This window comes from Toxorhynchites rutilus, chromosome 3 (genome assembly GCF_029784135.1).
Source record: "Toxorhynchites rutilus septentrionalis strain SRP chromosome 3, ASM2978413v1, whole genome shotgun sequence".
NCBI classification, from domain to species: Eukaryota; Metazoa; Arthropoda; class Insecta; order Diptera; family Culicidae; genus Toxorhynchites; species Toxorhynchites rutilus.
This window is the reverse complement of record NC_073746.1, coordinates 110,913,790-110,940,771: the sequence shown is the minus strand read 5'-3', so window position 1 is coordinate 110,940,771 and position 26,982 is coordinate 110,913,790. Positions and strand designations below refer to the sequence as shown.

The 26,982-nt window shown below is 38.8% G+C and overlaps 1 protein-coding gene across 1 annotated transcript in view; it reads right to left on the bottom strand.

Moving 5' to 3' along the window:
* LOC129775878 (cyclin-dependent kinase 5 activator 1) overlaps window positions 1–26,982 on the bottom strand; it is a 130,574-nt gene that overhangs the window by 35,147 nt on the left and 68,445 nt on the right. The window lies entirely within an intron of this gene.

The window sequence follows — 26,982 nt, the reverse complement described above, 5'->3', positions numbered from 1 at the left end:
AAATGTCACACGATCCGGTCTGACTTAACACCGACCAATTGTTTCGCATTCGCTGTGGCAACTAGAGATGAATACGGGCTTCTTTGCCAGACTCCATCGACCGTAACGCGACAGTAATCTTTTTTCTTGGAAAAATACGGCCCAAAATTTTGGTGGATTGGCAATTCTTGTATTATTCAAGGTTGCTTATCACACTAAATGCAACCATTTCGTTTGTTGACGTCTGCAATTAGAAATGTGCAATGTCGCTGAGCAGAAAGAAATGTTCTCAGTTAGTGTAACACATTTTGGTAATAAAAAGCAATGATTTCTAACCACAATGGAATTGGGTCTTTGTTAAATTGTTACTTGTCACGAATCACGTTTGCACTGTCGAGAATGATATATGAAGAAAAAAAGATTAACCAACCTCTTCGAACCACCAACCAAATCTCTTTAATAAAAATTAAAAAAAAAAACAAAATGAGCCTCCAAAAACACACAGAAGTATTACATTTTACTCAGTTCAGATTCTTCATATTCTTCTTTGTTCTTAAGAAGCAATCAGTTTTGATTTCAAAAGTGAAACATTAACAACAGTGTAATGAGTGATAATATCTATCTAAAGTAAGCTTTTTTCGATACTGAAAGTTCTGTTCTTTGAATTTCACACCCCCGAATCGAGAAAGTTACCCCAGTAACGCTGGCAATCGCTGCAAATTAATCCCGAGCGAGAACACACATTTATTTTAATGACCGTTAAAATAATCAATCATCAATGTGGGGCAAGTCCTTCCAGATAAAAAGAGAACTCTCCAACAGTGAAAACGGCCGAAGGTCACAAACAGTAGAAAAAAAAACGCTTTGCCGTGATATCCTTCCAGATTGATGATGGTTGTTGAGAGAGTGGACAAAAAAGCACTTTTTATGGCGGTAATAATTTTTTATGTACCGATGTTTCATGCTTCCGCCGCGAACGCCAGTTGGATCAGTGATGCCGGATATTTTTTTATTCGGTGAAACTTTGTGTAAGCTTGTATGACCAATGTTTTTCTGATGATATGCATTATTGTCTTATGCCGAAGATAATATTCGTATGTCTCGGCTAAATATGTTTACTGTACAATATTTTTTTAGGAAATGGTTTGAACAATTGAAAAGCGGTGATTTTAATGGTCAAAAGAAAAAAGTCAATCGTCAATCGAATCAATCGAATAAGTTTGTAGATGAAGAATAATGAATATTACTCGATCAAGATTCGTGCCAAGCGTAAACAGAGTTTGCATAATCATTGTGAGTAATTCAACAAGCATCAGGATACTTCCAAAGGTAAGAAAATTATGTTCCATGTGAATGAAAAACGAGAGATGTCGAACGGCGATTTTGCATGTCCGAAATGTTGCTTGAACGTCACAAAAGAAAGTCTTGGTTGCATCTAATCATTACCGGGAACGAAAAACGGAGTCACAACGACAATCCAGAACAATTGTAAAAATAACGCAAAAGATCGTGTGTAAAATCCGGCCTACCAGGAACATCAACGCCGAAGTCGAATATCCACGGTGCCTAAGTAATTCGCTGTATTAGGTGGGTGTCAAAAGAGTGTGATCCACTATGAGCTGCTAAATCCAGGTCGAACAATCAATGGAGGCTTCTACAAGCAACAATTGATTCCGAGCTATTGCCGAAAAACGTCCGGATTATGCGACCCGACACGAGTCGATAATATTCCATCATGTCAACGCTATCCTGTATCCTTTCGAATTACTCACAATGATTATGCAAACACGAATCTTGATCGATTAATTCTTCATTTTACTTCATCTTCAAACTTATTCGATTGACCCAGACCCTTTTGATCATTAAAATCACCTCTTTTCAATCCATTATCCAACCATTCTTTACAAAACTATCTGATGGCACAGAGACTCTATAAACATCCACTAGCTTTCGATGCGCTTCAGCAGCACTTTTTTTTCCAATGGAAACAAACAACCAAACTTCCTGCAAATGGTGCTTATTTGTAAAGAAACTCGACACTTTCAACGTGGTGAAAATTGAACTTGTTGTGCAAAAGTGAAAGACTTATAAGCAATATTTAGTTGACTGATGTCGATGATTCACGATTCAGCGAAAATGGCGACCATTTTTTGTTAAAAATGATTTATTTTTCATGAAAAATCGCCGTTTAGAAGCCCGTAAAACATCGAAAAAATGAGATATCAACAAGACGGCTATGTAACGCCTTAGGTAATTCATAACATGCTGATCCTGAGATATCGATACCACCAGTTGAAAAAACATGGTTTCGAGAAAAACGAATTTAAAAATTCGAACATCAGTACTATATCCCTTGAGGTGACTTCATATTTTTGGCTGTAACTTTTCAACAAAATCAAATATCGAAAAATGCTTTTAGGACAACATTTCTAAGGGCATAAGTTTCCCAAAAATGCAAAAAACGAAAATCTGATTTTTTAGATTTTCCACACCGGGGTCCCCTCTTAACCCCTTTTGTGCAGATGGAACGAATTACAGTCAATCGCTAAACTGAGTATAGATTTGTTAATTTTGAGTTTTTCGGGGTTAAAAAGTAAATATTTAATGGTGACTCATATTCATCAATTTGACGATCCTTTTCGCTATCATTTAGTGATAGAAAAAAAAATAAACTGTCACATTTCTACTTCATGTTTAGAAAACAAACAAAAAAATTTCAACTAAAGCGTTGCAAAATTGAGTGTACACTTCAAGTTTTCTTTAAAAAATGTAATCAGTTCAGAATTGCCAACAGATGACAAAAATCAATCTACTGGTATTTGGTATGGCCCCCTTTGGCGTCCAGCACTGTTTGCAAGCGCTGATGCAAGATTTTTGGTCACTGTAAACGGAATGCTCTCCCAGATCTCCTTAATCATCGTTTCGAGTTCTGCCTTCTTACCTGGATTTTTATTCTTCAGACATTTCTTGATTTCCCACCATAGATGCTCAATAGTGTTCAAATACGGTGATTGCGGAGATGTTTTGAGTTAATTAGGACATGATAGAGTAGGCACTCCCGCACGATGAGATCAGTTTGTTTCGGGTCATTATCCTGTAGAATGTATAATCACGAAAGAGGCCCAATTTCTGCACGGGACACTGAAGGTTGCGTTTCAGTATGTTCAATGTAGCCATCTTGTCCATCGCCGAATCGCCGCCGCCGTGTTTTACTGTGGGAACCATGTGCTGAATTTGGATCACCGATCTTGGTTTCCTTTACACTAGGTGTCTTCCATCCGATTCAAAGAGATTGGTTTTCATCTCATCCGTATAAAAGACCTTGTTCCAGAACTCCTTAGGTCTGTTAACATATGCCTTAGCAAACTGTAGTCGTTTTTTCATATTCACCTTTGACATGAAAGGCTTTTTACGGACAACACGAACTTTCAAATTTTTCCTGTATGCTCCTCTCCGGACAGTGTCTGCGCTGACAGGTCTTTCAATGGTGCCGGCTATTTAGGTAGTCAATATAGGAATGTTTGTTTTAAGGCTCTATCGCAATGTTCGCACAATTACCCGTTAATCATCAGAAGATAGAATTCATTTGCGTCCTCTACCCGGGAGGTTTTCCATGGTTCTTTCACATTTGCACTTGTTTTGGATTCTCTTTGCTGTAAAGTGAGTTCTTCCGACTATAGCTGCTGTTTCCTGCAATGTCTTTCCACAGCAATTCATACTTTTTATCATGTGTTGAAAACGTTCATGCTTCGCCTGACGACAAACTCTCTCGTTGGGAGAACGAAGGCCAATAATCATAGGATAGTTGACCAGTAATTTACGGGACAAAGTGTAATGATCAATTTGTCCGTCTCAATTAAGCTACAATTGATCTCAGATGAGTTTAACTGTCACCCATATCAGTTGAACAAAATGGTATATATAAAATGCTGATTTGTGTCACGTAGAATCGTTTGAAAACATCGCTTCAAGTGTGTTCGTGTTTGTTTTGCTCGTATTGCTGATTTGCGCACAGGTTTAATTTGTGTATAATTTCTTTAATTCTCATGTAAATAAGGTTTTTTTCATAGGTTGGTGGCGAAGAATGCATCAATTCTGCTGAACATGTGATCCTCAGGCCACGAAATATTCTCCTACTCACTACATATATGTTTATCTGTTTGTAGATCCAGGATATTATGGAATGCTGTAACATGCCCATGATGGCCAAAATGGGTAAAATCGAAAATTGTCTTGCAAAATATCAGTCAATGCAGGACGTGAAGCGAGTTTACTTGCGGTATTACCGCTCAATTACTAATTTAAAAAACACATAATGAACATTTCAATTGTTTAGTGCATCAACCATTGCGTGGCGACTGAGTTGGGTGTGATTGTTGGTACCATGGTGAACAAGGAAAAGTTTCTCGAAATGGCTAGGCAAATCCCGGAGACTAAACTGCGGGAAGCTATGTTTGGCGTGGTTGAACAGTGTGTACTTGAGGCCCCGAAAATTGACATTCTTCAGTTGAAGTGCAGTCCGCTTGCCTCTATGGTGGCATATTGTATCATGCGCGGAGTTTACGCTCACTGTCCGGCCAGCAGTCATTGGGCTGATAGTAAGATCTTTTTTCGAATATACTTATGTTTTGTTTTTTTTTTTGCAGCTGAATTTTGTGGTAAAATCAAATCTGGAGCGCAAATGTGCTGCTAGTCTTAATCATGGAGTTTTCCCGGTTATCTAATATAAAGGGTGTGTCACATCAAATTGCATCACGGAAAAAACGCTGTAGAAATTCGCCCAGTAGACCGATCCTTTTGAAAATTTTAGACAGTAAAACAAAAACTATTAAACAACTTTTGGCATTTTCTTTTTATTCATACTTCGAGCCCAAGCCCGTATGCTCGCACCTTCCTCTTTCTTCTTCTTCTTCTTCAATGGCACTAACGTTCCTAGAGGAACTTCGCCGTCTCAGCGTAGTATTACTTGCGTCATTTTTTATTAGTACTTAGTTGAGATTTCTATGCCAAATAACACGCCTTGAATGCATTCTGAATGGCAAGCTCTAGAATACGCGTGATCACAGTGCAAGTCGGAGGAAATTTCTTTGACGAAAAATTCACCCGACCAGAACGGGAATCGAACCCGAACACCCGGCATGTTAGTTATGACGCTAACCACTCGGCCACGGGAGCACCTCTTTACCCCGTCCATAAGGTTCTGTACAACGTCAGGTTGTAGTTTTTTTTTGAACAGAAATCCATTTTCTCTTGAAGTCCGCCTCCGATTTGACAACTTTTGGGTTCTTCCGGAGGGCCTGCTTCACAATCGCCCAATATTTTTCTATTGGGCGAAGCTCCGGCGCGTTAGGCGGGTTCATTTCCTTTGGCACGAAGGTGACCCTGTTGGCTTCGTACCACTCCAACACGTCCTTTGAATAATGGCACGAAGCGAGATCCGGCCAGAAGATGGTCGGGCCATCGTGCTGCTTCAATAGTGGTAGTAAGCGCTTCTGTAGGCACTCCTTAAGGTAAACCTGCCCGTTTACCGTGCCGGTCATCACGAAGGGGGCGCTCCGCTTTCCGCAAGAGCAGATCGCTTGCCACACCATGTACTTTTTGGCAAACTTGCAAACGTTAGGAGCCTTCTGAACCTTGTATGTACGCAGGCCCTCCCGCTGCTTGGTCCGCTGGACGAATGAACTTGACAAATTCAGCTTATTGGCGACATCCCGGACCGAACTTCTCGGATCACGTCTAAACTGCTTAACTACGCGCTTGTGATCTTTTTCACTGACGTTCTTCACCTTCCGGTCGATGGTTAGGTTCTCGAAGTATCGTTTTAGTACTCTGCTGACCGTGGATTGGACGATTCCCAGCATCTTACCGATGTCCCGATGTGACAACTCCGGATTCTCGAAATGAGTGCACAGGATTAATTCACGACGCTCTTTTTCGTCCGACGACATTTTTCCAAATTTACGAAAAATTGACAGTGAAGCATGGCCAACGTGATCTATACACTCTTATCTGATTATAAGCGAAAGCTGAAGATATAATTCATAAAAATTAAATTTCTACAGCGTTTTTTCCGTGATGCAATTTGATGTGACACACCCTTTATTGCTTTATTGTTGTGGTGTTGTCATTGAACTGCAGAATTTATCTATACTGTACTTTACTGCATCTTCCAGATACACTTTGGCATCAAGCTTGTGTCGTTTTTATGATTATGAGTTTCTTCGATAATCTAAATTACCTTTTTATTGATTCCAATCCATTTTTCAGGTAGGGAGATATTGTACTACATAATGAAAGAAACTCTATTTTTTATTACTTCATTTAACTTCTTCAGGGAAATTGATGTGCACACAACGTATTGATAAACGGTATCAAAAAATTGATTCAGTCACATTCAGAGGATTCCAAAATTTAGAAAATGTAATTCATCGATTTTAGATTTCGAACTAATTCGGCTCTAAATCTTGTAATTTTGTTCCACCAATTTGCTTAATGTTAGATTTTGGCTGTTCAAACTAACAGCCGTGAGGAACCCTTGACAATTGCAACCCATCAAGAGGAACGCTCTTTTATAATAATACGATTAAATCAAACCGAAGAACCGTGCCACTGACGTTTGCGTTGGTAGAATGGCTTGCTGGTTGACTGACTTTTACGGGATTATACGGGTTCAAATAACAAACTTTGGTAATGATAACAATAAAGCACTCGCTCTGGACCATCTTCACAAGACACCATTCAACGGCATCGTCGACGAAGTTAAGCTATCATTTGAAGCCGAATAATGAAAGAGGAAAATTGTAATGATTCAGTGCTGGGGAAAGAAGGTTCGTCAAGTGGAGGAATTTCTGGCAATAGTTGAGGCTTGTCCTGGGGGCACATTGTGAGGCTCGAAGAAAGACGAATCGAGGCTATAAATCAACTGGGAGCCAACGTGGCAAAACATCCCACTTCCTCTATCTCTCTCTCTCAACATCGGGTGGACAGAACGTGATACCGGCAGCAGATACATGGAAAATGAATGACGTGTGCTGGGAGAACAACTTTAGTGCTCGGAAAAATTATGTCCATTTAGGGTATCTGTGTTTTATGGGTGGCCTAGGCAAGGGAATGGTTTCGAAGAAATCATTTTTCATTTCTTGGTTTTAATTGATTACTGTGTAACTTCTATCTCAATTCTAGATGAAGCTTGAACGTATTCTATTTTTAGTATGAATAATCGAAGGACAGCTTCCTGTAATATAATCTCATCGGGTTGTGCGTTTTTTTGCATTTTGACGTTACTGTAAAAAGCAACATTCGCTTTCATTTGCTAAACCTAATGAACCACTTGTCCCGCGGACACCGTTGCAAAACTGTTCATTATTCGGAGAGTTACTCATTTTTTTGGGGGATGATTTATCCCGGACCTTCGCAGCAATAAATTTCCCAGTAAGGTTCATATATTTTATCTGCGGAGCAGTGGGCAACAGACTGTGTTTTGGGAGCTCCGGAAATTATGATTTCTCCTACGTTGCCGCTCAATCATCTGGGCGGGCTGTGGGAGAAAAAAACTCCTGCTGAGCTATCAGCTGCATATAGGTGGTCACGGAAACTTAATTTAATGAGTTTTCTCACAACGTTGTTTGTGAGAACCACACGGCTGGTTTGTGGGGAGCGAATAAATCATCTGTGGGGGTTGTAACATGCGTGAGTGTCAGAGGTGTTCACATGAAATTTCAATCAATTTTGTCCATTATAGGTGGATGGAATTTACGTTGTATCTGCTTGTGACTTGTGTGCTCTGTCATCGTTATTGATACGTTTAAAAATTAAAGGTGCGATAGAAGTGGCATAAGTTTGTTTTTAATCAATTTTAATATTACGTCAATAAATTCAGGACCGAATTTGAGCGATGGCTCAACTACTCAAACTTAAAATATTATTGACTGAATCTGTTTAATAGAATAAATTATTCCTTTAAACAATTAACGATTTCATATCACTCTCAATGTGTATTTTCTATCGTACTTTCTTTTCTATGATGAAAACATTCTCCTGTCACTCTCAAATATCAGCTGAAAATTTCATAGTGATTTGCTGCTGATTTGTTCATAGTGCCATATTTGGAAAATATGACATTGTTTTAGTAGATAAATTATCAAAACCATTAGAACATTATTTTATTTGTATGAAGTATTTGAACATAAGAGTGAATGATTGATCCTTTCGTGAGCATAACTAAATGAATTTGAAAAAAAAATTGAAATGAAATACATAAACTTCGGTCAAAAATAATGCTAAATATTCGCCCTAAAGGTTATCAAGAGTCACTGGCTGTTTGGCATTAACCCCGGACATATATGTGGCTATGTTGATACTTCATACCAAAAAGACAGAAAATATCTTGAGCTTCTGTAGATGTAATGGCGGTTCTTGAATCCATTGTGGATTGAAGTTACACCACTTACGCCTTTTGATGCGTTTGTTGACATAGGAATGCGCCTCATCTGGAGATACGATTCTCCGATAAAAATCAGGTTCGCTCTCCATCTTTCCATCATAACCGAAAAAGAACCTGAAACTATTGAGAACCAGAGCAGTGGGATCAAAACCCCTAAGGAGGATGATTTTAATAGTTGTTATCCATGCCACTTACGCAAAGAAAGTAATGGATAAACCCCTAAGCCAAGGTGTGACGCGGTCCGTGCTGAGAGATGAATGATTGGAGGGGTTTAATTAAATACCTTGTGATACTGACTCAGCGGTTACTGCAAGAGGTGTAGAAACATCGACCAAGCCTTGTGAAAAAGATGGGATTCCGCCCTCCTAAATGAACCAAACGAGCTGCAAAACTAACTTTGAACACTAAAGTGTTGTAAATAAATCTCCATCACGCTAATGCAGCTTCGAGTTTGCTGTCTAGGAGTTTTACCAAAGACACTATGGGCTTAGCTCTAATTCGAAAGCCTTGGGTCCACAATGGAAGAATACTTGGTATTCAAACTGGTTCATGTAAGTTATTCTACGATGACAAGCATTACTTCCGAAGAACTGCTGTCTTAGTAAATGCAAATATTGAAAGCTTTTTTTGTAACAGAGTTCATTAAACGGAACATTGGAACATCCTTAATCCATTGCTTAGTTTCCCTGCTGGTATGAATAGTAGAATTGTTTTCCTGAAATGTGAATTTTTGTGATAATATAACGGTAGGAGAGGGGATTTCAGAACATGTATGTAATCCTTGAATGATGCGAAAGCTATCTTGAACTTTCCGGTTGCACAGAATCCCGCCAAAATCATGCACGAGCCTTGAAACCATCAGGACCTTCCAAGTGGACCTTTTTTGAAGAACTTTTCGTTATGAAATATAGCAAAATGTATTCTTTTGGAAACATTCTTTGTCATAACATACTATGTCCCACTGTCGGTTTATACGAGCTTTGGCAAAACTCAGACGTCTTCTAATGTGAGATGTTGTAAGATTGGGGGCTTTAACCTTTTAAGCCTTCTTTATATGAGGACATTTCACCAAAACTTGCACTTTACCCTTCGGATTTTTCCAGATGCAAATGGAACACAAATGTTTGTATTACTCGAGAACTAAACAGGCAAATGAAATGAAATTTGGCATGTGGAGGTTTTAGGATGCAATAAATGATTCTATGGTGGTTAGATACTCCTCCCCCCTCTCTTTGGGTGGGCTGTCATACAAATGAAAACAAATTTCTGCATAACTCGAAAACTAATCAAGCAACTGGAGTCGAAATTGGCATGTGAAGATTTGCGTTTCTATGATGAATAGACACTCCTCCCCCCCCCTCTCTAAGGGGAGTAGAGGAGAGGGTTCTGTCTTTATTCTATCATATTTTCTGTATCAAACATTTATTCCATGTAACGGAGAAACATGTTATTTCCAAGTGGTTGAAAAATCTTGAACGAGAATTGTTTCTGCAAACAATCTGATATTATAATGATGAGTTTTGGTAGAAGTACTAGGAGTTTTAAAGTAAAAGGTAACCAACGGGGTCGATTAGAATATCAATCAATGAACAGTTCTGCGATTGGACTCATGAACTTGCGCTTAGTAAGAAAACGTGAATGTTTGAAGGTATTGATAACAAAAAACAAATTTTGGGCGGGACGAAGTTTGCCGGGTCAGCTAGTCTAACTATAAAATACTCTCCAACTGATGATTTTTGATGGAAATTTTCTTAATTTTACTATAATCGGAATACACTGGATCGTATACTTTCGTGACATGACAACAACTTCTGGAGACAGTTGATGCTCCTCTGTTTGTGGACCGATCTCAACCAAACTTTGTGGGTTGTTGACCTTCATTTTTTGCTCAGAGAATAAAATGTTTGAACCTATTTTCATCTAATAAACTAAAAAAATACTCTATTTTTGTGACGTGACAATGCTTCAAAATGTTATACAATGCTTATAAAATGTTCTTTACTGACGGTTCATAGATAAACGGGTCCACTGGCTTCGGCATCTTCAATGAAAATTCCAGTGCCTCTTTCAAACTCAAAGATCCTTGTTCCGTGTATGTCGCTGAACTGGGTGCGATATACTACGCTTTAGGGATCATTGAAACATTGCCCATCGACCATTATTTAATTTTTTCAGACAGTCTCAACTCAATAGAGGCAATCCGCTCAATGAAAGTTGATAAACGCTCATCTTATTTCCTAACAAGAATAAGACATCTATTGAGTGTTTTGGTCGAAAAAATATTCAAGATTACCTTAGCATGGGTTCCCTCTCATTGCTCGATTCCGGGGAATGAGAAAGCGGACTCGCTAGCTAAGGTGGGCGCTTCAGAAGGCACACTTTTTGAAAGGCAAATTGCTTATAACGAATTTTTTCACATTCCTCGTCAGGACACACTCGTTAGTTGGCAGCGCATGTGGAGTGAAGATGAGTTCGGTCGTTGGTTACACACGATTATCCCTAAGGTTTCGACGAAAGCTTGGTTTAAGGGATTGAATGTCGGTCGTGATTTCATTCGCGTGATATCTCGGCTTATGTCCAATCACTACAACCTAAACGCGCATCTCTATCACATTGGGCTCGCAGCAAACAATCTTTGTGATTGTGGCGATGGCTACCACGACATCGAGCATATTGTCTGGTCGTGTATCCGGTTCCATGCTGCTCGCTCTCAGCTCTCTAGAGCACTGAGAGCAAAAAGCGGACAATCGGATATCCCCGTCCGGGATATCTTAGGTAGCCGTGATCCTGATCTTCTGCTTCATCTATACCTGTTCCTCAGAAACGCCGATGTCAACGTTTAATGATGTTTCCTTCGTTGTGTCCCTGTTTCGTATCCCTCCTATCCGATCTATAAACTTTTACTTAGTCGCGGCAATACATACACACACTCTTTACAGATACACGGGCCAAAGGTTGTGCAGTCCACTGATGATTCAACAAAAGCCAAAGGTTGTACCGCTCATGACAACTCTACACGAGCTGATGATTGCGCCGGCTAGTGACCATTCTATCCTGGATTCCTCGAGAAGACGCACCACGCTAGATATGGGGTACAGACAAGGGGGGCGTTGCTGATTAATGGTCAGCTGCATCCCAATAGGAAGTATCCCGGGTCGGGCACAGGTACAGATCATTGAAGACAGCAACATCACAATTACGAAAACACTTGTAATACTAACCTCGAGCCAACCGCGAGTAATCGGTTACATATTACTAACATAGTTATAAGGCAAACATTGTCGAAATATTGAACTCCCGGCCCCGTCAGGTTGACGCCATATGAGCCTTAATAAAAATATATATTTTGGATAAAAAAAAAAAATGCTTCAAAATACCTGTTTTTCAAATGCTTGTATCTCATAAATTACAAAATGAAACGTAGGTCTACCCACGGCATATATATACGGTATATAGACATTGAAGTTTGGTTAAGCATGTGCAGAGATATCTCAAGAAACATAAAAATAGTAAAAACCTAAAATATATTTCATATAATTATGGAGTTTTTTGAACTCGCCTCTCTTAAAGGTTGGTGCATAAAAATTAAATTTGTTATAAAAAAATTTATGATATAAATAGTGCTTATTCAAACAACGTTTTCAATTTTCTCCTAAAACTAGATTTGAAATTTGGTTCTCTGGTGCATAACCTCATGGAATGGGTCTTGAACAGAAACTTGCACGCAACAAAAACTTTCATCCGCTTATTTCACACAAGTCCGTAAAGAAGGAAAGCGAAAACGAGAAAACTCGTGAGCAGTCCGTAAAATGTTAAGAGGAGTTCTCTCGATTACCATCTCAGGTTTCCCATCATTAACTATCCGCCGTCGCGATTAGGTTTGGGTAAAAAGTACATGCGATAAGTCAAACAGTATATACTCCGTTCGACTTTCTGAATAGAAATTCAAGCACAGTAAAGTCAATCAACTTTTCTATTATTCCCACCCCGTATCCCATCGATTCTAGAATTCGTGATTGTTTTTAAACGGTTTTGTTTAGCTTACCCTGTTCGAAATTTGAATTTGTGGTACATGAAAATGGTGTTTTCGAAATTTTTCTTTGATGCCAAATGTCTAAAAATTGCGATCTCCTCCCAGTTTATCGATTCAGCGATGAGTTTTATCATCTTTACCTCAGAAATTTTGATGAAAAAAAAACTTATTCCAGTCGGGTACGATGGACACTCCATTGAAAGGAAAAACAAACATTTTGTTTTGAAAACAAATTGATTATCTCCTATTATCTCCTCCTTGTTTATCTTCTCCTTTGCTAACTGCGTTTGCAAGAGCAACCGGAAGTTATGGACGAACCATCGGATGGAAGAGGCTGTAAAAGCTGTTAACCCTTTCTCTACGAGCGAAGTCTATAGACGACATCCGCACATACTTTTCGGCGCAGTCCTTCGTACAGCGTAAGCACTCCGGCGAAGCACACTGCCGTATTGAAAGGGTTAAGGAAGGGTCCCCGATAACACAGCTGCATTGAATTCTAACATTCCAAGAACAGCACTATTACGGCACTTCAAAAAAATATTTTTGACGTAGGATTACGTCTTTCGGGAACATATTGGGGTACAAATTGAAAATCGAAAATCGAGCACATCGTGAAAATTGTCCAATTTTAAACACTTATTGCTCAGTCTTTTCATGATGGATTGATGATTTTTTTGCGTCAATCGATTTCGGCACTCCATAACAATTTTGTATACTGGAGAAAATAATATGTGTCATGAAACTAACAATCGAACAATTAAAAAATCTCAACCCCTATCCTAACGGAAATACACACTTCTGATTGGTTGAAATTGATGACACATGCGGCGGTTCCCTAACAGAGACATCAAAACCAAGCTGCCTTAGGGAAATCGGCATTACAAATACATGAAAGTAGTGGGAATTTTTGTTCCTATCGAGATGTATTCCCTAACAGAGACATCAAAACCAAGGTGCCTAGGGGAAATCGGCATTGCAAATATATGCAAGTCGGGGGCATATTTATATTGCAAGTAAGGTGAGTGATACGATTAATTTTGACGTAGGACTACGTCTTTCATTTCTATACCGGGGTGTAAAATTAAAGTTTCGAAAACGAAAGCGTTACGCCAGAGACCGAGATTTTGAGCGTTAATAGCTCCTAAACAACTGAACGAAATGGTATGATAAACACTTCATTCGAAAGATAAAATGTCTACGCGTTCTATACTTGTTACTTTTTGATCCAAAAACTTGTTTCAATAGTCTTAAAATTGCTTTCAAACCAGGCTATTGAAATCACCAATCGGTATATAAGCGAGCGCCGCTCGTAAATCCACTCAGTTCTAATTGAACAGCGATTGGAGCATGTTGTCGCTGTTGTGGTGAAGCTCTTCGTTTATCATGAAAGCGCGGATGAACCAAGAGCCTGTTTGTGCACCTTAGGCCAGAAGGGAATCCATCAGGATGAGAGTGATGCCACAAACGGTTCCCCGGGAAGACATCGCTACACACACATACACGCGCGGAATTCTTTCCGTTTGGATGCCATTCAGCATCGAGAAAGTTCCGGAAAGATCTAATCATTTCTGGAAAATAATCTGCCAGTTCCTCTGGGAATTTAAAAATACATTCATGTGAAAGAGTTTATTTTAATGTTTTCTAACCATATAACACAGCGATCAAATACATTTGATTTTGTAATTTTTCAACCAAGTGTAATTAGCAGGAAAGCTTTTGAAGATTATTCTTCTAGGATATTTCCGTATCCAATATTGTATGCGTACGCAATCGATTATTGCTCAGTCGCCGAAAGTTTCGAGCTCAGAGAATTCATTCCCCTCTAGTTTGCCTTCCAAATTGCCATCGTAAACCACACCTTCTCTCGATTCAATCACACACAAAAAGCATAGTTAAGCGATATTCTGGTGGTGAGACACATTCATTTTTCGTGAGGACATCGACAAGACAACATCGTTGCCTAACGTGCTGGAGGAGGTGGACGGCGAAGGATCGACACATACACGCGCAGAATTCTTTCCGTTTGAATGCCATTCAGCATCGAGAAAGTTCCGGAAAGATCTAATCATTGCTGGAAAATAATCTGCCAGTTCCTCTGGGAATTTAAAAATACATTCATGTGAAAGAGTTTATTTGAATGTTTTCTATCCATGTAACACTGTGACCAAATACATTTGGTTTTGTGATTTTTCAATCAATCGCAATGAACAGGATAGCTTCTGAAGATTATTCTGCCTCATCAGTAGGATATTTCCGTTTCCAATATTGTATGCGCCCGCAATCGATTATTGCTCAGTCGCCGAAAGTTCCGAGCTCAGAGAGTTCATTCCCCTCTAGTTTACCTTCCAAATTGCCATCGTAAACCACGCCTTCTCTCGATTCAATCACGCACAAAAAGCATACTTAAGCGATTTTCTGGACGCATTCATTTTTCGTGAGGACATCGACAAGACAACATTGTTGCTGAGGGTGCTGGACAGTGAAGGATCGAGATCTGCCCTGAAACGCAAGCAGTTTGTTTGAAACTGTGAGGGAGCACAGAGAAGCCGATCCTTCAGGAGAAGAGAAGGTGACCATCGAAACAGCCGCTACACACACACACATACACGCACGGAATTCTTTCCGTTTGGATGCCATTCAGCATCGAGAAAGATCCGGAAAATAATCTGCCAGTTTCTCTGGGAATTTAAAAATACATTCATGTGAAAGAGTTTATTTGAATGTTTTCTATCCACCAAATATGTTTCAATCAAGTGCTATTAACAGATGGTTATCGAGTTGGCATTAACCACTGGTGGGCTTCCAGTATCGAGGAAAGTGTGGAAATATCTAATCGTTGCTGGAAAATAATCTGCCAGTTCCCCTTGGAATTGAAAATTACATTCAAGCGAAAGAGTTTATTTTAATGTTTTCTATCCATAAAATATCCATATAATACATTTGGGTTTGTGATTTGTCAATCAAGTACAGTTAGCATGAAAGCTTCTGAAGATTATTCTTCAGAACAAGGTTTTTCGTATCCTATATTGGATGCATAAAACCTTGTGCCTCCAACGTAACGCTCTCGTTTTCGAAGTCCCCCAAATATTCATTTATTCATTCATTCAGAATGGATTTAGATTCAACTTCAAACAAATGATCTCTAAATCAACGATAGTCCTACGTCACCCTTGCGGTTATACCATAGATATAACCCACTTCCTGTTTTTGCAAATAAAATTTAAATTTGGAACTTTAATGTTTGGTTGCTTCGTAAAATTTCATATCAATGACCGATCGTGTATTGTGAAAACTTTAGCACAAGTGTAAGTGTAAAATTGTATATGGTAGTAGTTGTGTTAAAAATGACTTGATATATGAAACGATTTGTTTCAATTTTTATAAATAAAAACCAAGGTGTGTTCCCGCTCGAGAACGGGTCGTTTGGTTTGAGCTGTCTGTTTTGTTGTGTTTATTTTCACCCAAGGAAAGTTTATACGGCGAGAAAAATTGGAAAAGTGAAGAAGTATTAGAAAAAGTGATTTCCCATTTGCTCTACATATGGTATTAGGTGCTGTTAGTCCAATTAAAATTCGCATTGGGTTGAATAAACACTCAGAAAGTAAAAGTTATGAAAGAAAATTGTGTTCGGTATTGGGAATTATCTTATATTACATTGGATAGTTTTGTTTTCTTTATTTCATCCATACATTACATAGGAGGCATCTCGTCTAAAATCACAGAGGGCTGTTTTCATCATATCTCGTCCCACTTCGGTATATTTTATCTGATACGCACCATCCAACGACTGCTTACCATCATTCTGTCATCATCACTCGGTAAACACTGGTGGAATGAACAAACAATATCCTACAACCAAACAAAACGGCTCTTTTCAGGGTCACTTAATCATTATCATAGAGTTTAACGATGTAATTCTTCAAAAATGTCCAAAATTAACAGATAGCCTAACGGAATCCTACGTCAACTATACGGTCGTGTCTCGGACACAACCCTCCTGTGACTTTTTTCACCACAGCTGGGACCACTTTCGACAGTTTTCAGTCAGCAACAGGAAAAAGAGCTAGTGCGACATCTCCTCGACCTAGATTCTATGGGAAGTCCATAACGGAAGTCAGAAATTTGGCTTTCGAACTGGCGGACAAAAGTGAATTGAAACGTTCGTTCAATAAACCAACTTAGATGGCCGAATTAAACCAACTCAGATGGTTTGCTTTGCGGTTTTTAAAACGTAATCCGAATCGGTCATTCCGGAAGTTGGAAGCTATTTCAGATATGAAAAAATGAAAAAAATTACAAGACCCTTCTAGGTGATTTTAGTCAAGCCTTTTTGTTCAATCATTTTAAGGGCCTATTAGAAGTCTTCTACATATTGAGTACATAAACTCTCAATAAAACCGTTTAACTTAAGATTTTTTGTAGTTTTTTTTCTGATATTCGGAAGTGTAATATTTCAGCTACTAATACAAGTTTCAGAAAACAGGGACGCATGAAAATTCCCGAAACACGATTCAGAAAGGAAGATCACGCGTTCATTATTACAACGACAGTAAGGAACCGGTGGTATGCCATGCCTCCTAATTCCATTATAACTACAAGCAATGAGTGGCTCACGAAAATAAGCGAAGATGAAATTCCATTACCCGAAGCCATTTTCCTTCTGGAGACTTGGAATCGGAATAAAGTCGTTCACTTTGTCGGCAGGAAGACTTGCTCATCGGAACGGAACCACTCGGGACCAAGGAAAAGGCAGCATCGCTAGTTAAATAGTTACTCAACCGTGCTGATGTTTGAAGAGTAGCCTAACTTTCAGGCGCACACCGACTGGCAAAATTTTACGCACTCGCATTTGCCGTATCCAGAAGAAGTAATTAGTGTTTTTGCGAAGCAATTAAATGACTCGTTTTTTTGTTGAAATCGAAACATGCCGCCAGCATTCGTAATCCTTACGTACAATCCCTTGCGGAAACGTGGATGCTGACGCATGTTCCCACTGATAATCATCGTTTGCGATTCATGCTTCAAGTTGAGGACAAAGCATCCAAATCGCAGACTGTTCGAACGCCAAGCACGTTTGTGCTCTGAATCTACGATGCAAGCAAAATACAACCACGCCGTGCTGGGGTTTGATGAACGATGCTCCCTGCATCCCTCTGTCGGGGGCCAGCATCGAATTGTTTGCACAGGAGATAAGGCACAACGCTCAGAGGCAAGAACTCACAACGCGTGCGCTTCGTATTTGAGACTGATAGTAGCAGGTAAACCCGCTCCACCATATCTGGTTCCTGGGAGATGTGTAGCTTGATGAACGATACGGAACAACCCACTTCCCATTCTCCCTTACCGCCTGCTCAAAACAGACACGAACAGCCAGCATTCCGACTATGATGCTAAGACGATACCACTTTTGTGCAAATCGTTAGCGTATACATAGCGCGTCAAGAGTTGCATTTTATTGTCGGATCGATAACAGGACGTGGTATTATTTGTGGGGTAGACGTGAGTCCACAGGATGAGTTGTTTACAACTTTGCAGAGCTGTTGTAGTGGGTATGTCTCGTCTGGTGCTTTCCAACGTTCATCTAGCGATAAAATGGGGTTTGGACAACGACGATGAGTAAACCAAGGATGATGTTTTCGTTTCTTTGTTTTTAAGAGGCTTTAAACTTTGCAGTTCATTCGCCTCCAAACAGAGGATGATGTCGAAGTATCTGTCTGTGTGTTGCATTGCAGTAGATCATTCTGCGGAAATGAAATATGCAGTAACGCAACAGATTGCTCCTGTGAGCACCGCAAGCAGACCATCATTGCCAGGAAGGAGATAATTGATTCTCTTTATTAGTTTACTTATAGTTATAACAACGTGGAAATGGTGGAAACTCTTGATGGAACAATTGTTCACTTAAAGTCAATAGATTGGCGTTTTCAAGAGCGTTTCAAAGTTGGCTGACCAGACGTATCGTTTTGAACGGCCGTTTTGCGACCATTTTTTAATTTTCCAGTCTTTTTATCAATTTGCACCGTATTTTGATTATAAAGACATTTATTTTTTTGACGTAGGACTATATAGGGGGGTCACTCTACGGAATTTCATTAATAGCGAATTCGTTTTTAAAACCGAGTTAGTGCCACACTGACTCTGTAATAGAAAAACGTTTTCAGTTTCACGAATGCCGTGGTTTGTTGGTGTGCGTTATATAGTCTGATTTGTCTATATGTCTATGTGCGACACTAGGTTTAAACTGAGTGAATAAAAAAACGTTTTGACAGCAGTAAGTGTGGCACTGAGGTTGAAACTGAACAAAAAATGAATTCGCTATAAGAGATTTCAAACGAATACTACGCAAAATCGTTATTCCTATCAGTGTATTTTCATCGGTACTGAAAGGGCTAAAATTATTTTTCATCTGTACTTTATCTTAAAAAATCTGTACCAAAAATATACACCATCCAAAAATTTTTTTTGCAGGGAAAATATGGTTTATTAGCATTAAAAAATACTAATTTATTTTCGATCTGGTGCCATGATGTTCAATCAAAACTTTTTATCTTAAAAGCGCGTTCATCGTGTCATTGTTGAGCCGACTCTTTCTATGATTATATTCAGAATAAATCGCATTACGCATGGCAAGGAGTGAGTGGTGGGGCATAGTTAGATCGTTAGACACAGTAGCCTTGAGCGTCGGATTATGAAATCGAATCTTTTTCTCAGTTTCACGAAAAAACTTCTACAGATATCCTTAAAAATTATCTGCCTTTCAGCCAGGAACAAACAATTCAATTTGTTGACCTGGGGAAAAATATACTCCAATCAGAGGAACAGAAGTTATGCCATTGAATCTTTGATGGCAGTTAGTATTCTCCAAGCTGTCTGATTTTTGTTTGTTTTGTTTTGTTTGTTACATTGAAATCTTTTTCATCTGTAGTGTTGCTTTCAAAAATCTGCATCACAATCTGTACCATTTAAAATATTGAAATCTGTTGAAAAAATAGTACTCAAACCTGAAATTACTCATTTGCTTGATGATTGTTAGAAATACTCTTCTGAACTATGCCTGCATCAGTATTAAAAGTTTCGAGCAGTCGTTTACTGTTTGATCAAATATTTAGAATTCAAGATTATACCATCGTATCGTTGCTTTATCGATTTAGATGTTTAGTTTTGTTGTTATTATAATCATCAAAAAATCACTGGACAATTGTTGAGGAGTGAGACATAGTAGATTAAAATTCGAGCGAACTGTCATTTCTTTTCAGGCAACCGATTCTTTTCAGAGTTTTCTTATTCAGGCAGTACCCCATCATAAAAACATGAAAACACTTCCAATATTTCGTTGATACATGCTAGATTGGGAATGTTTCTGGGCTTTAACGTTGTTGCAGCCTTGAGAGTCCAATCTTCAAAATCAATCCTCTGCCTCATTCAAACATTCACATTTTCTTTCTAAGCGAACGTCCATGGGTTCAATCGCAGAACTGTTCATTGATTAATTTTGACCCTTTGCAAATTCCTTTTACTACGAATTTCCTAGTACTTCTACCAGAACTCGTCATTATAATATCAAATTATTGCAGACCCAATTCTCGTTCAAGATTTTTCAATCACTCACAAATAACATGTTTCTCCCTTACATTGAATATATGTTTGATACAGAAAATATGATAAAATAATGCCATCTGGAATCGGACGATTCCTTCCTCGAGTTTTACCCTTATCCCTTGGCTTGATTAGTTCTCGAGTTATGCAGAAATTTGTGTTTCATTTGACGATGGGTATGCTAATGCGATTTTACTAACCACTTGTTTTCCCCCACAACTAGTAATCTTATTGCCTACAAATCGGACCTTAGCTCACAATATGAGTCGATGGTTGTTATGAATTATTCTTCATTTGCCGATAATAGGCATTTATCAGTTGGTCAATGGAGGGATGATCCTTAACACCCGATGAGATCAATTTACTACAGCAGCTACACGATCTTCCCAAGAGAGCACCCATAGTCATAGGATACTTAATATACATCACCTGTCTATAGAGTTGATACAACTTTCTACAAACAATATTACGAACAATTTAGCAATTTTTATCCAAACTATATTTCTGTAGTTATAGATTTGTTAAATTAAGGTTTATATCTATGTAAAACTAACCTATTCAAACCTGTGTTCAAAAATATACTGATAAACGATGATTCTTTGTCCTCTTTTGCATAAATAAATAAATAGAAGAAATACGAGGTAATGACTTTAATTGTGCACTTATTTTAACACCGATATAAAAAATTCAAATAGCGTCGAGTTTCTCATGTCCATATTAGAATGTGGATTCCGGATTCTACTTCACCCTACCCTTCACCCTCTTCACCCTACTTATAGGGTATAAGTTACTACAACACAGTCCTACGTCATGCTCCCGTCCGTGCCCTTAGGACCAGACCCGTCTACATTTAGTTATTATTTTCAGTTATTCTCTTTTAGAATTTTTATTGGCATTTATTGGCATTGTTGAAAGAGACGGTGTATCTGTTGATCCGTTGGGTAAAATTAATTGAAATTTTGCGTATACATAGTTCAATGTGTATTGTTTACACTCTATAAGTTGATTTCGCATCATGTCATCGGAACAAAGTTGGGAATCGCGAATTCCACAGTGTCTGGTATCATAAAACGGTTCGTAGAACGTCTGACTGACTGATTGATCGGAAGCGAACATCATGTAAAGGTAAAGGATTCCAGGAAATATGTATCATGTGTTGGATAATTTAGCTATTAGTTCGCAATTAGTTTCAAAATTTTCGAGCTGGAAATTTCACCCAGCAACGACGGATACGGAGATTACTTAAATTACTTAAATTTTAATTACTTAAAAGTGCTCACTGAAAATACGCGATATAGTGTGCGTGAGATAGTGGATGCCACTAATATTTACAAGACAACGTTACATAAGCATTAAATCAAGATGGGATATGCGAATCGATATGAAATGTGGGTTCCCCACCTATCGATGGAGAACCGCCCCTCTATGTGTGCATTGCTTCTCCAGCGACATGAAAGGGATACATTCATGAAGAGGCTTGTCTCTGGGGACGAGACTCGGATTTACATAAAACGTTATACCAAAATGTGCATCGAAAACACATTTGATCTAAGTAAAATAGACCATCAACTGTGGCGAAGCCTGCACTTCATCCGAAGAAGGGACTTTTGTGAATTTAGAGAAACTGCAAAGCTGTACTACGAGCTCCTTCCTCAAGGTGATGCGATAAATGTTGAATTATATTCCAATCAACTGGATCAATTGAAAAGAGGTGTCATTTTGCATCACAACAACGCAAGACCTTATATTGCTCCGGCCGTAAGGCAAAAATTATTACAGTTTGATTGGGACGTTCTACCTCATCTATCGTATCCCCCGACCTTGCTCTTTCCAACTATTACTTGTTCTTTGCCTTTGAAAATTCTGGTAAATGGTAAATCTTTCAAATCCAGAAACGAAATAAAAACGCATCTAGATGAATATTTTGCCAATAAACTTCAACAAGTTTGGAAAGAGGGCATAATGAGGTTTCTTGAGCGATTGAAGATGGTTAGAGAACAAACCGGTTCATATATAACGCAATGAATCCACCTTAAGGGGGTTATCTAGTGTAGAGTAAAAATAAAACAATAAATATTTTTACTATCCGTTATATGATTATTTGTTCATCTATCTTTTAATAATAGAACAAAAATTGAACGGAGAAAAAATATTAGTAAAAAATGTGGTCGATCCAGTTGATTGGAATATAATTCAGCATAAAAAATATTGACAGAATAGTTAAGAGTTGATGAAGTGAGAGGTTTAAAAAAAAAGTTGTGCCATGGTGTACACGATTCAAGCTCTTCTGGTCATCTGGAACAAAAAATCGAACAGATTCTGAATAAGTAAAGATGCTGCTATCGCATGAACCTAGGAAAAGTCAATAACATCTTATTTGACAAAATGGCAGCCGTTTGAAAAACAAAATGTGGTTTAAAACGTTTTTTCTTACTTTTTCCGATTTTTTAAAAATATTAAAATTTGAAAAAAATTAATAAAAAATTCATGTTTTAGAGGTTCATGCGAAAGAGAAACTCCTGGAGATTATATCCATATAAATTCGACGTGAGTCGGTTCAGTAGAACTTGAGATATCGTGTACGCCAGTTTGAAAAAAACTAGTTTCGAGAAAAACGCGTTTGAAGTTTATTGTTATGGCCGTACCAGGTTAAATATCGCATCAATAAAATGGTTCTAACTCGGTATATAATAGGTTTTTCGATAAGTCCTTCCTAAGGTATCTTCTTGAATACCTAAACTACAGAAATTTGAAGGATTTTTTTTTACTTTTTCCAAATTTCTAGGCTAGAATACTGCCTTAAACAACAAATATCGTGTATTCATTTCGTTTCAAAAAACAAATGAGGAAACGTTTTTTTTTGGTTTACGTGTCCCGTTTTCTATTTGGTCAGTCTATTTCAATGACGTTTTCAAAAACGTTAGCATTTGGGCGTTAGTTTTAAGATTCCCAAAAAAAAATGTTGAAAACGGTCCATGGAATACTGCCAAGCAAAGAGTTGATTACTTACGTCAGAATCTTATTCTGTCAATGTGGCTATGAAGCAAACCTTTCGAGGTTATGATACGTCACACATTGCCTGATAAACTCATGGAAGTACAAACATTCTTGATTCTGTTAACACAGCATCGTTACTGTGAAACGCAAAACCATTTCATTTCAGCAAGCAGCTTATTGCACCGATTCAAAGAAGTGGAGTTCCGGAACCAGCTGGCGGACACAAAAACACACAAATATTTAATCGAAATCCATGTAGCAGCCAACTCTCGCCACCGCCAGCAATAATTTCCATCCCACAGCCTACGCTCGAAAAATAAAAAAACAACTTCGTAGAAGTGAATTTACGTCAGACACTCGTGTGTGCGGGTGGATAACAAACGGAGCTGATTCTGACAAAACTCTAACAAAAATTACTGCGCGCTTTTTTTTGTAATCTCGCGGAATCTCATCCGCGGATACCCGTTTCGGATTGGTTGAAAAGTAAAACAAAAATGTTGTTCCAGCGTAATTAATTTGTTATTTTTGCTGAATTATCCAATACTGGAAGCAGAAATGAACTGGGAGCAATATTCGAATCGAGTGCGGGGCGCTTGTGGATGAAACATTTCCGCAACACTTGGTCCATAAACAGACAGCCTCTCTCATCACGTTGCTTCAATAAATCGATACACTCGACTGCCCGCTGGATATACGCATCTTCCTGTTGCATCTGACCGAACTGTAGGTAGGCATGAGTCAGCAAAGGTCCTTTCTCTTTGTTCCACAGACCGGCCCTATACAGCACACATTGGCTAACGCAAGAAATTTCGTTAACCTGACGAATACTGTTCCCACTAACATCCGACGAGTATTTAAGTATATCGACACAATCGAGTCTAATTCTCAAAAGCTCTCGATAAGTCCACGGCACATATTGAGGAGTCCTGATCAGATTTCCATACTGATAGTAATAACAGCGGAAGGAACCGTATGCCAGCGATAGAACGTCCTCGGGGGACACAGCCTCTTGAAGTTTATCCAAGCATGTTGCTGTTCGATTCACGTACTGTTGGTCATCTGCGTCCGGTAGGAAGAAGTTTCGAATAACTGCCGGTCGCAGCCCCCGTTGGTCATCCCAAAAACGCAACAACAGCCCTATACACCGCACCAACTGCTTCGTCTCGAAATCGGTTGGGTAATCGAAAGGATCCGCGTATTCCTGCCAGCGGCTGCTACTGATGCCGAGATACTGGGAGCACTCCCGTTGCGCCTCGTAGAAGCTTTTCTCCAAGCATAACGATGGAGTAATCTTGGCCAGCAAGAACAACAATGTTATGATGATCGTCAGAGAATTCATCGCACTCGCGCTGGCGTCGATTTCATGGATAACTGAACCACATATGCCAAAAGGCAGTCGATTTATTTATATAGCTCAGATGGCGCACGGTGGAACGTGATAAAAATCATTTGCCGGATAAGGGCGAACAGAGTTGAATATTGTTTAGGTTAATCGTGACACAGAATCACATTTTTGCTGCTGCTGAATGATGATATGTAGCCGGCACTCCATTTGGTTGGATTGATCGAACATTGATTGAAAACATCTTGAATAAACTGACGGCGCCAGTGGTTGTATGGTTAGCGTAACAGCCTCACAATCCGATCGGCCTGGGTTCAATCCCAGCTGGCGTCGTTGGGATTTTCTGAGGCGAAAAATCTCTGGTTACGTCTTCCTTCGGAGCGGAAGTAAAAGAAGTTGGCCCGGCTCATGAGTTGTTGAGTCTGATAGGTAGGAGCAGGTGGAGTCGCCTCCCTGATGTCGGTGATTGGCACTAAAGTGGCGGAAATAGGCCGACGAAAAATAAGCGAAGATAAAAAAAAAAAAAAAAAATCTTGAATAAACTATTTTTTTTAATATAGCCCTATACTAAGTATATTGAATAAACACTATAGAAATTCTAGAATTAACTAATTCAAATATTTGAAAGCACTGACAAGGGCTGATGAATGAATTCTTGCAATGAGGCCAATGGACCCTTAAGTTTCAAGCCTTTCAAATACGAGCAAACAAATAAACAATGCTTACACGATTCGTGAAGCAATAAAAAGTCAATGTGAGCAAATTGTCAAGTTAACTCTGTTAACTGTCGATTGATCGCTGTATAGAGCGACACTGAAATACTGAACATATTGAATATGCTATGCTATGTCATCACCGCTATTATCTACCTCTGACAACGCATAAGATGAACAATGCTTACTTGTGATTCAATCATACACAAACACTCTCCACAAACAAGCAGACATGAACTGGGAGTTATATTTAAATCGAGTGCGATGCGTTTATGGATGAGACATTTCTGCAACATTTCATATGAAACGGTCGATGGTTTGCATGATTTTGTGAAGCAGTTGTTTTTTATCTCTTTTGTTTATTTTAGGCTCATTAGCATTTTAGCTGTAACAGAGCCGAATTTTAATCGTGTACATGTCACATGTTTATGATATCTATAATTTGCACATTACACAGTTGCCATTTTTCGGCGTTAGAGTATTCCCTTCTATACCATTGCATATGTTTCATATTTACACAGTAGCCATTTAGGCGTAAGAGTTTTCCTTCTGTTCTTCCATTATCCAGTTAGACCGGACAGCGGAGACAGTTGATTGATCATTGTTGAGTTTTTTATAGAACAGCAGCCCGTGTGGATGAATCGATCTTATTTCGACCGTGGATCGATCTCCATCGCTGATGATTGTTGCGAGGACGTAGTTATTCTGTAACAACACAAAGATGGTCAATGAGGGCCCTGAGTTTTGAACTCACGATCGATCGCTTATTGAGCAAACGCGCAACCAATGTGGCAACGGAGACCCTCTTGTGAAGCAGTTGAAGATGGTGGATTTGTACAATTTTTTCACTTACAGGGGCAATATACAAGCTTGCAATGTGTCACAATCGGTTTCTTCATGTCAATGTATGCATTGTAGAGTAATGCGGGGCAAAGGGCCATTTTGAAGCAAACGAGCATAAAATTTCGACAACAGTGTAGTCGTTTGATACATTATTACACCAGCAGTTCACACATATAAAAAAGATACATTTCATGAAAGTGGAAAAGGGTTATCAGGTAAAAAGAGTTTTGCGATGTTTTGATTTAGTTTAGGAGATGACGATTTACTTACCTAAAATAACTGGAAAGTTCGAAACTACACTCTCAAGGAAACCTTTATTCTATAGTAGATGGTAGTGCGTATTCGTTTTTGTGAAAAAGTTCAAGAGCTTTTTTTAAAAAATTCAATTAGTTCAAAAAGGTGCGCAAAGGGGGCAAAGGTGCGCACTGGCTGTGGGGCAAAAGCTTGTTGAAGTTCAATATTGTTTTTTTTTCAACAATGAGTTTTAAATAAATCAAGTGAAGGTGTACTATGTATTTATAAACTTGATCTATAGAAATAAAAATGATTTGGTGTCCGTTCCTCACGATTTAACTCAAGAACGGAACCACGGATTTTAACAGTCAGTATCAGGATTGATGCGTCTTAGTCTGCATCATGTTCATATGTCAAAAAAGAAATTATATACCGCGAGTATAGATTACGTACATAAAAATAATTTCTGTGGGAACTTGAGCGTTCAAAATGATTTATATCAATATATCAATTGTGGGTGGGACGAAGTTCGCTGGGTCAGCTAGTTTGTTAATAAAAACGAATCCTTTTTCAAATGTTGGACATTTTCGGATATCTTATATTGTCAGTCTCCTTCCTCCCAAAAAATTCCACGTGGTATGTTTAACTATAACACCCACTCTTCTCCACACATAAAAAACACAGAACACCCCCCTCTTGCCTACTGGACGGTGCCTACACTCTCTAGTAATGATTCTTCTCCCGCTTCTGATGATAAAGCATTTATTTTTGGTATAAGTTATCTCAGAAGTTCAATTCAATA